A 10,697-nucleotide genomic window follows, 5' to 3' on the forward strand; every position below is an offset into this window, starting at 1 on the left:
TGCTCTCGCCTTCAGAAACAGCAGAGGCATCTGCTGGTGGGACTTGAGAGACAAGCTCCTATTCTCTGAAGGGCTTCCCCAGAACTGGAGAATGAGGAATTCCATGTGTGCTCACATATGCATTCTGCATCTTCATCTGCTGCATGAGCTGAATCCTGAAAGGAACATCTGCCTAGCAGGGAGTGTAGATGGTCAGATCTCACTGAGGACACAAACAGAGCCCTTGCAAGGGGCCGGTCCTCAGGTACAGATGGCCTCCAGAGGAGCCTCCCACCTTGGAGGAAAGCTGCTAACATCCCGGAGTTCCTAAGCATGAGAGAGCCAGATAGTCCAAAAAATCTACAGGAAGAGGATTCCACCTGTGCCATGTCAGAAGCCAGGTCTTCTTGGAAGATCTATGCTCCCTTTCAAAGACTTTCCCACAACCCAGAACATCACTAAAGAGAATGAAATTCATTTCAAACTTCCGTTTCCTGAAGTTAATCATAGGGTTCCATATAGTGGCTCCCTATCAGTTCTAAGCAATATGCCCTTTGAGCGTCTTTTCAATTCACTTGTGACCTGCTTTTGAAACATTTTGCATAGCCCTCCAATTGCTAGGCATTTTCACATGAAACTCAGTATAAGACAGAGTTTCAGTTCTTTCCTTGTCTCTGTCAGAAGCAGAATGGCAAGGAGAAATGTATACTGGGTTTCTTTTCTTGAATGGTTTTCATTTTCACACTTCACAGCAGTGGCATTCTTTGTGGCAAGGATTATCCAAAAAACATGAATCCCTTTTCCTGAGGTTTGCCCAATTCCCCAAACTATTCAAATTTGAGAACTCTGAATTCTTACTGCATCATTATGTGCACAGAATCATGCATTTTTAAAAGCTTAGATATATGCATAAGGATTTTTTTCATCTAAGGATTTTGATTTCAAAAGTAAACTCTGTTACAAAACTGTAGTCTTTTCTTTGAGAAAAAGATTCATATCATAGTTCATGTACAAAAAAGCACGCAACAAAAATTGTGCTATAATGTAGCATAAAGTGTATTTTCAAAATACAGACATTTACATATTTCTTTCAAAATGAAACTACTCTATACCAACTGGAAGAGATGTTCTCATGAGAAACGGCAACATCACTTGTTCATACTAGCTGCAAATTTTACAAGTTCATCCTGGATTTATAGCTACTTCCAAGGCAGTGTCACTCTGCAGCATCAAGAGGGCAAACTTAAATTAGAAGAAAAAGTGCCTTCTTCATAGGAATCCACCGGGGTCCCAGCCAAAACACTTGCAGGTTAACATAAGAATGGGTTTGGGCAAAAAAAGAAAGAAATGTGGTTTCATTTTAAGTTAATTTAATATCAGTGTAGTTGGGCTGAATTTCTGATTAGTTTAAGGTAAATGATCTTTATTTTCTTATTTTGGGAGGACAAGCAGCTGCTTCCTTTCCTTTCCTACATTGAATTATTCATTCTTTCCCTCTTCTGTCCCTACAAAGCATGACAATCCATGCATTTTCTAATGGCTTAGTAAAAGGTTACTCATTTTCTGCTCAACTCTTTCACTGCTGGTCAAAGAAGAAGCTGTCACTCATGGGATAGAGGGCATTATGTTGAGCAACTCACTGAAATGGCCAAAGTTACCCAAGTCTGCAACAAGGAACCTCAATATTAAAAATTTCTAAAAGCACAGGCAATTCAGAATATGAGCTTTTGAAAGTTAAAAATGCAGTGATACTGTTACTGTCTTGATTGTCTGAATAACCTATTAGAGGTTGCACAGCATCCTCTACTTGGGAGAAAGGCAGAAAGTATTGACTACTAGACTCAGCTGTCTCTTTTGGAGCCAAGGCATGAAGCAGTCTTGATCTACTACAAGATCACAAATATCCACCTCAATATGTTTTAAAATGTGGGTTTTATTATTATTCAGGTGCGAAAAGGCCAACAGTTCAAGAGACAGTTGCCATTGAAAAGATAGTACATTCTTTTCAACAGGGACTATTATGGAACATTGTGTCTTACAATATTTTAAGTCAATCATATATTGTGAATATTTCCTCATGGCATTAAATAATATTTTACCACATATTTTTAATAGTTTCAGAGTATTTAACAAATAAATGTAGGGTATTTATGACTCAATCTCCTATTGTTGGGTTAAGTTTGGTACTAGCATGATGCTACAATGAACATTCCTGTAGCAATACCTTTGTCTGCTTTTATAATCTCCTAGAATTGCTGAGTTAAGAGTATTAATGTGCTTAACACTTTTGGTACTCATTTGTCGTAGTCCCTTGAGGCTGCTATAACAAAATACCATAGACTAAATGACTTATAAAGAATAAAAATTTGTTCCTTACAGTTCTGGAGTCTGGAAAATCCAAAATAAAGGTGCTGGCAGATTTGGTGTATGGTGAGGGCCCATTTCTTTGTTCATAGACAATGTCTTCTCGCTGTGTCCTCACATGATGAAAAGACAGAATGCTGGTCTCCTTGGACCGTTGTAAGGGCACTAATCCCTTTCATGAGTGCTTCACCCTCACAACCTAATCATCTCCCACAGACCTTACCCAAAACCATCACAGTGGGAATCAGGTTTCAACATATGAATTTTGGAGCATGGTGACACATGCCTGTAATCCCAGCTACTCCACAGATTGAGGTGGGAGAATTGCCTGGGCCTGGGAGTTTGAGTCCAGCCTGGACAATACAGCAAGGGCCCATCTCTAAAAAAGCAAAGTAATAATAATGTAAATAAATAAGATAAAACATATGAAATTTGGGGGGCACACAAATATTCAGTCCATAACGTCATTCGTTTGCTCAACAAATATGTATTGAGATAAAGTGGTATCCTGGGCACTGTGAACTACTCATACCAGGCCTTTGTCCACATGCAGCTTACACTTGTGGATGAGGAAGACAATTCACAATGAAAAAGTAAATTCACAATGTGATTGCAGAGAGTTATGAGTGCTTCAGAGAAAAGTAAAGTGACAGGGCCTCAATATTTTGCAGAGCATGGTTAGGGTCTGTCTGAGAGCATGATATGTGAGCAGAGACCACTTCTGTGGGTGTTCCAGGCAGAGAGAAAAAACAGGAAGAACTCGAGCTTGGCCCAATTGAAGACTTGTCAGGCCAAGGTGGTTGGAGTGGAATGGGCCAGAGGAGGAATGTGGGGAAGGTCAGCAGGAGCCAGACTGCAAGGTTCTAACCACAGTGGGAAGCTCTTTGCACAGCAGAGTGATATGATTGGCATTCCACACTAAGAACACCATTCTGATTGCTGGGTGGAGAATGGACGATGGAAACTGATGTTCAGTTAGGTTGTGTGTTGCAATAGTTCAGACAAGGATGAAAGCATTTGCTCTGGGGCAAGGAGATAGCGGGGACATTTCTGAATGTGTATTTCAAAGCAGAGACCACAGACTTGCAGATGGATTAGGTGCAGAGTATGAGGGAAAGATGAGCAATTGGAGATGCCCTCCGGAAAAGCCGTGGTACTCAGCAGCATAGACCCTCCTTCCCTACAATCTCACCAGCACTATCGTTTTCCTCTTTGCCAAATTGATAAGAAAGATATTTTTAATTGTTTTCAGTTTCTTGATTATTACTGAGGTTAGGCATATTTTGGATTTATGTGTTTATGTGTGTTTCTTTGATTGTAAAAATAATATTTTTAACTAAAATTGGTTTTTTTTTTGAGATGGAGTTTCGCTCTTATCATCCAGGCTGGAGTGCAATGGCATGATCTTGGCTCACTGCAACCTCTGCCTCCTAGGTTCAAGCGATTCTCCTGCCTCAGCCTCCCAAGTAGCTGGGATTACAGGCGCCTGCCACTACACCTGGCTAATTTTTGTATTTTTAGTAGAGATGGGGTTTCACCATGTTGACCAGGCTGGTCTCAAACTCCTGACCTCAGGTGATCCACCTGCCTCCACCTCCCAAAGTGCTGGGATTACAGGCATGAGCCACTGTGCCTGGCTCAGCTAAAATTATCTATCTGAGAAACCGTAAAGATGGATGTATGTCTTCGTCAATGGAATGTGAGTTTCACAAAAGCAAAGGACAAAATAATCTTGTTTGTTTTAGTCACTGCTCTATGTCTGGCACCTAAAACAGTGTCTACCACACAGTGATGATAAAAATGCTAACACTTAGAAACCTTAATATGTGCCAGGCACTCTTCTAAGTGCTTCTCATGCAATGACTCCTATATTACAACCCATTACAGATGAAGAAATTGAGCCACAGAAAGGTTGAGTAATTTGCCTAAAGACACACAGCCAGTAGGTGGTGGAGTTGGGGTCTGACTTTAGAGTTCACTCTTAACTGTTGTGTTCTACTGCCTTTCAACAGTAAGTATGAAGAACCATTTGAGCATAAATTAATTTTCCAATCTGTGAAAGGTGAGTAGTAGTATCATTTAATCTTAAGTGTTTGGAAGAGAAGCATGAGAGTAATTCAATAACTAAACAAAACTAAATAACCCAACACACTACAGAAATCCAGGATATAGTTATTAGAAAAGAGAAATTATTTAAAACACATTTGGGAATAAGTTAAAGAAAGGCTTAGTACATTTGAACTCTAGGATTATGCTTCAAATTCTCATCAATGAACTCTGTCTGTTGTTAAAGACCTAGAGGTGTTAAATGAGACTCTAGAATAAACATTAGTCTTCTGCTCCTTCTCTACACTTGAAAAAGCTCAAATCCATCCCATACTCTCTGCTAATCAGTCCTCCCAAAACATCGCTGAACACATGTCCTCATTGCCTTCTCAACAGCCTCTCCCTACAATGGAACAGAAACTTTGTTGAAAGAAGTGTGGCATACAAGGGAAACAGCTCACATTAGCTCCAGGGAGTACTGAGTGTGAATCTCAGCTCTCCTAGTGACTAGCAGAGTGACCACAGGAAGACCATTGAGTTGACCATCTTCTGTGTCTCAGTTGTAAAATAGCAATCATAGGCAATTGTCAGGATTGAGTAACATGAGATGTGTGCAGTGGCTAATTTTATGTGTCTGGGCCACAAAGTACCCAGACATTTAGCTAAACATTATTCTAGGCAATTCTGTGTGGATGTTTTTGGCTAATATTAATATCAGAATTGGTCAAAAAGTAAAGCAGATTGTACCCCCGTTTTGTGAGTGGGCCTCATCCAGTCAGTCTAAGGCCTGAATAGAACAAAAAGACTGACCCTCTGAGTGAGAGAGAATTCTTCCTGCCTGATGACCTTCTAACTGGGACACTGGCTTTTTTTAATGACTTTGGACTCAAACTGAACCATCAACTTCAGTTCCCATTAATTCCTGAGTCTTCAAGACCCATCAGTTCCTGGGTGTTAAGCTTAACAGCCTTTGGACAGGAACTGCACCATCAGCTCTCCTGGTTTTCAACCGTCAGACTCAGACTGGAGATAGACCATTGGGTTCCCCAGGTCTCTAGCTTGCTGATTCAACCTCCAGATATGAAACTTACCAGCCTCCGTAATTGGGTGTGCCAATTCCACACACACACACACACACACACACACACACACACACACACACACGTATACGTATATGTATATGTATACGTGTGTGTGTGTGTGTGTGTGTGTGTAGAGAGAGGGGATAGAGATGATAGAGATGATATGGGTATTGATTCTGTTGACTCTGTTTCTCGGGAGAGCCCACATTTGAAACAGGATGCTATCTCTCCCCCAGTGCATGCAGCAGCTGCTCAGCAGATGTGCATCACAGTCAGATATTTCTGGATTTCATTTCTGCTCTGCCACTGTTAGGTGTATAATCAGGGCAAGGCAAGTTAAAGTCATCTGTGTATGCTATAGTTATCTTTAAAACAGAGGCAATGCATCATTTTTTAGGCTGTTAAGATGATTAAATAAATAAGTTACGTAAATAATCCATAACATAGTAAGCTCTCAGGAAGAAGCTTGGGAATGTTTTGTTCCTTTAATACATCACTTAGTCATTCACATTCAGAGATAAATATTGGCCTTTTTCCATTCAGTAACTTTCATCCCACATATTTTTCCTATGTATGCCAGTTATAAGTCTTACTGTGCTTTGCTTTAGAATGGCACCTTAAATTATATTCTTTGACATAGACACATTAGGTAGTGTTGTATCTCTACCTAGCAATCACTACTTCATTTCCTCCCAGCTTCACTTATACCTGGGGCCTTCGACCATTTGTTTCACCCCAGCCTCCTCCTCAGTGGTCATCTCCACATGGAGTCCACTTCATTGCCACCATAGCAGCAAGTATTAGAAAAGCACAAACTCGTACCAGTACATCTCTTATTGCCTTAGTGAACTGAATGTTTTCTGGGCCCTGCCGGGAACACAATCAGGTAGAGTTCACAGGTCTTAAATGGTCAATGCATTTCTTTTCCTTTTCATTTCTCTTTTTTTTTTTTTTTTTTTTTTTTTCCGGATTTCACCCTGTCACCCAGACTGGAGCACAGTGGTGCAATCATGGCTTACTGCAGCCTTAACCTCCCAGGCTCAAGCAATCCTCCCACCTCAGCCTCCCAAGTAGCTGGAACTACAGTCATGTGCCACCATGACCAGCTATTTTTTTATTTTATTTTATTTTATTTTATTTTATTTTATTTTATTTTATTTGTAGAAATAGAGTCTCACTATGTTGCCCAGATTGGTCTCAAACTCCTGGCTCAAGTGATCCTCCCACCTCGGCCTCCCAAAGTCCTGTGATTACAGGTGTGAGGCAACATTCCTTGCTGCTGCATTTTTTTAACAGCTTTACTGAGATATAATTCACATACCAGCAGATGTTTAACAGATACTTGTTTTAGCAAATGCTATTGAATTAGCAATATGTTATTGCTAATTGAATTAGGAAATGTTATTGAAATTATCTAAAAGAATCAATCTGCATGGCTATAATGGCTTCAAAAGAAAATAAAGCGTATAATTTTTTTTTGCCACAATAATGCAGTTGTTTAGTTCCAAAGTGGATAACATCCAGCCTAATTTCTTCAGTTAACCTAGTACTTCTATCCTGTAGGTGCCAGTCTGTAAAATAGTGATTCTGAATCAGAATCACCAGGGATATTTGTTAAGGCACAGATGGTTAGACTCCACCCTGAGAATTTCTCATTCAGTAGGTCTGAGGCAGGGCTCAGGATCTGCATTTATAATGAGAACAGATGGACGCATAGAGGAGAACAGCACACACCGAGGCCTTTCAGAGGGTGGAGGCTGGGAGGAGCGGGAAGGATGAAATAATCTGTACAACAAACCCCCATGACACAAGTTTACCTACATAACAAAACTGTACTTGTACCCCTGAATTTAAAAGTTAAGAAAAATTAACGAACAACAAAAAAGAATCTGCATGTCTAACAATTTCTCAGATCAGGCTGATACTGCAGGTCTAGCTAGCACGGCTGAAAAAAATCCTCTTGAAAAATATCTCTATATAATGATAGGGCTTTGGCCCTCCCAAAGGGTGCTTGCTGAAATTTGTTACCTGAGATGACTTCAGCCTTCTGCAGCGCCTCATGATGTGTCAAGAGAAAGCCTGAACGAATGCAAGTTCGGCAATTCTGGGCTTTCAGTCTTGCCTCCCTCTAGACCTCTTAAGAAGCTGCCCATTTCACTGTGTAGCTCTGAGAATTGAGACTCTCAGCTGGCATGCCAGGACTGACCCCTTCCTGGAGCTTTCCAGCAACAGTAGTCAGAGTTCACGGAGTTCAGCCTCCTGCTAGAAGAGGACTGGCTTGCACTGGCTGCCCTGCATGTCTTGATTGTTGTCAGATAGGAAGCACACCCCTGTTTCCATTTAGAATGTGTACTATAGGTGCCCTTCTAAATAAACCATGCTCTGCCAATACTCAGACTTTCTCTAAGTTCTTTGATTAGTATCAGTAAATTGCAAATCCAGGATCTTGATGGTAGCTGAAGGGATGGGGAGTGTACAGAGTCTAATTGTGAAGGTGGCATGTTGCACCTGTTACATTCCTGGTAGGAGGAACCCAGACTTCGTATTCATATTCTCAGTATGAATACTGAGAAAGTTTAACTTGGAAATATTGCTGAAAGAGAACAACACTGGAATCAAAATATCACTTTCCCACAAGTCACTAACAGTTCCCATGTGCTTAAATTTTCTGCATCCTCAGAAACAAACATATAAAAGAAGGAGGGAAGAGTACTAAAAGTATTTTTAAAATACAGTTTTCTAAGTCAGAAGTGAAAGAACAAAGCTTTAAAAAGAAGTAAGGCCGGCCGGGCGCGGTGGCTCAAGCCTGTAATCCCAGCACTTTGGGAGGCTGAGACAAGCAGATCACGAGGTCAGGAGATTGAGACCATCCTGGCTAACACGGTGAAACCCCGTCTCTACTAAAAAATACAAAAACACTAGCCGGGCGAGGTGGTGGGCGCCTGTAGTCCAGGCTGAGGCAGGAGAATAGCGTGAACCTGGGAGGCGGAGCTTGCAGTGAGCTGAGATCCGGCCACTGCACTCCAGCCTGGGCGACAGAGCGAGACTCCGTCTCAAAAAAAAAAAAAAAAAGAAGTAAGGTCAACATCTGCTCTGATACAAATCCCAAGGAGTAACACTTAAAGATTTTGTAAATATGTATACATTCTTGGAAGCTCAACACATATAATTAATATTAAGAAAAAAAGAATACCAATAAACATGAAAGATATGGAAGATGAAGAACAGAAATCCAAAATGCAAACTATAAAAGTACCTGAAGGGCAAAATTAGTAATGAAGGTATAATTTTTTAAGATCCAGAATTTTTTAAAAAATGATTAAAAGAACTATAAATTAATTAAAAGAACAATCACTATCTCATGTTCAATAAATAAACAGAAACTAACTCTGGAAGTTAGTAACTAGTAAAATGCTTCAACTTTGAGAATAAAGATTTCACCATTTTAAATGAGCCAAAATTAGAATTTCTTCAGGTTGCTTAACTGCTATCCCAAGATAATAGAATTAGAGCTTCAGAATTTTTAAGGAAAAAAGTCCAATTTAAGAATGATATACATAGCCAAGCTGTGAGTTGTAGGAAAGACAAAAATTTTCAAATGGTCTAGCTTTTAGAAAGCCTCCAGAACATCTTCTCTGCAGAGACCACATGAGGTGTTAACCACCTCACCAAACCCTGGGACAGAAGCATAAGAAGGAGTCTTTGAAGGGGAAAGCTGATGTAGAAATGCAGCCTGGTATCCAATAAAGTCAAGTTTCTCTTTTTTCTTTTAAAAATAAACAAATGTTGGTAGAAAAAATAGTGAGTTGATATTAATAGAATAAGAGCAAATTGGAAAAAAGAGCAGATTGATATTGCTGAAATATTTAACTAATGGAAGTAATAATTTAAATAAAAGTAGGACAAAATAAATAAAAAATAATGAAGGGATAAGTGCCTCAGATTAAGAAAATAATGAATAGAAGAAAGGGGGAGCCACAAAGCACAAAAATGTCTTATCCTCCATAGACAAGATACCACAGTAATTATGTTTAAATGTACAGATGCAAAGTAATATTAGAGTAGAAAACGTACCAGAAGTGATTGTGGCTAATTTTTTTTTTTTTTTTTTTTTTTTTTTTTTTTTTTTTTTTGAGATGGAGTCTTTCTCTGTCACCAGGCTGTAGGCTGGAGTGCAGTGACACGATCTCACCTCACTGCAACCTCCACCTCCTGGGTTCAAGTGACTCCCCTGCCTCAGCCTTCCAAGTAGCTGGGACTACAGGCGAGCGCCACCACGCCCAGCTAATTTTTTGTATTTTAGTAGAGGTGGGGTTTCACCATGTTGGCCAGGATGGTCTCGATCCATTGTGGCTAATTTTACAGTAATAAATTAATGACTACTCCAATTAAGGATGCTATGGGGTGTTTAAAATTATTCATAAGTAATGGTAAGTGTAGGACATTAAACTTTCAAATTATTCTAATCTGAAAAAGAAAACATTACAGTCCATTAAAAATCATAATATAAATGAAAATTCAACTTTAAAAAATATAAAATAAGAAGATAGAGAATTAGCAAAATAAAGAACATAAAATTATGTAGAAAGCTCATCAAGGTATCTTATTTAATTATTTAAATCCATGAATGAACTTAGAGATGCACATAAAGCACAGAGAGTCAATAGTTTAAAATGTAATGTGGGCAAATATCATTAATGAGCTTTTGCATATAAGAGAAGGAGAGCATTATGCTGTGAGGGCAGATATAAGTTATTTATAAAAACATAACACTTTCTGGAAAAAAAAGATTTGAATGCATCTTAAAATCAATAATAAAAAATACAGACAGCAAAAAAATGTTAAAAATGGAAGAATAAACAAAAAGTCATATTGTATTTGGATATTTTTATAAATATACAAAAATCTCTAAATTTTAATTAATATTTAAACTGAAATACAATCAGCAAACATTTAAAAGAACTAACATCATACCCAACTACTTATTATTTCAGAAATAGAATTATGATTTAATATTTTAAGATCTAATAAAAATAACCACATAAAAAATCTATACAATCAAATTTATTTGTTTAGCAGATGCTGTAATTAATTCATTTTATTCTCAATGGTGTACTAATTAAATTCAAGAGCAAAACAAAGAAGCCTACCACTATCCTTTTTATTTTAAAATGTATTAGAGATTTTTTTTTTTCTTGAGACGGAATTTCACTCTTATTGCCCAGG

The sequence above is a fragment of the Rhinopithecus roxellana genome, chromosome 9 (genome assembly GCF_007565055.1).
Source record: "Rhinopithecus roxellana isolate Shanxi Qingling chromosome 9, ASM756505v1, whole genome shotgun sequence".
NCBI classification, from domain to species: Eukaryota; Metazoa; Chordata; class Mammalia; order Primates; family Cercopithecidae; genus Rhinopithecus; species Rhinopithecus roxellana.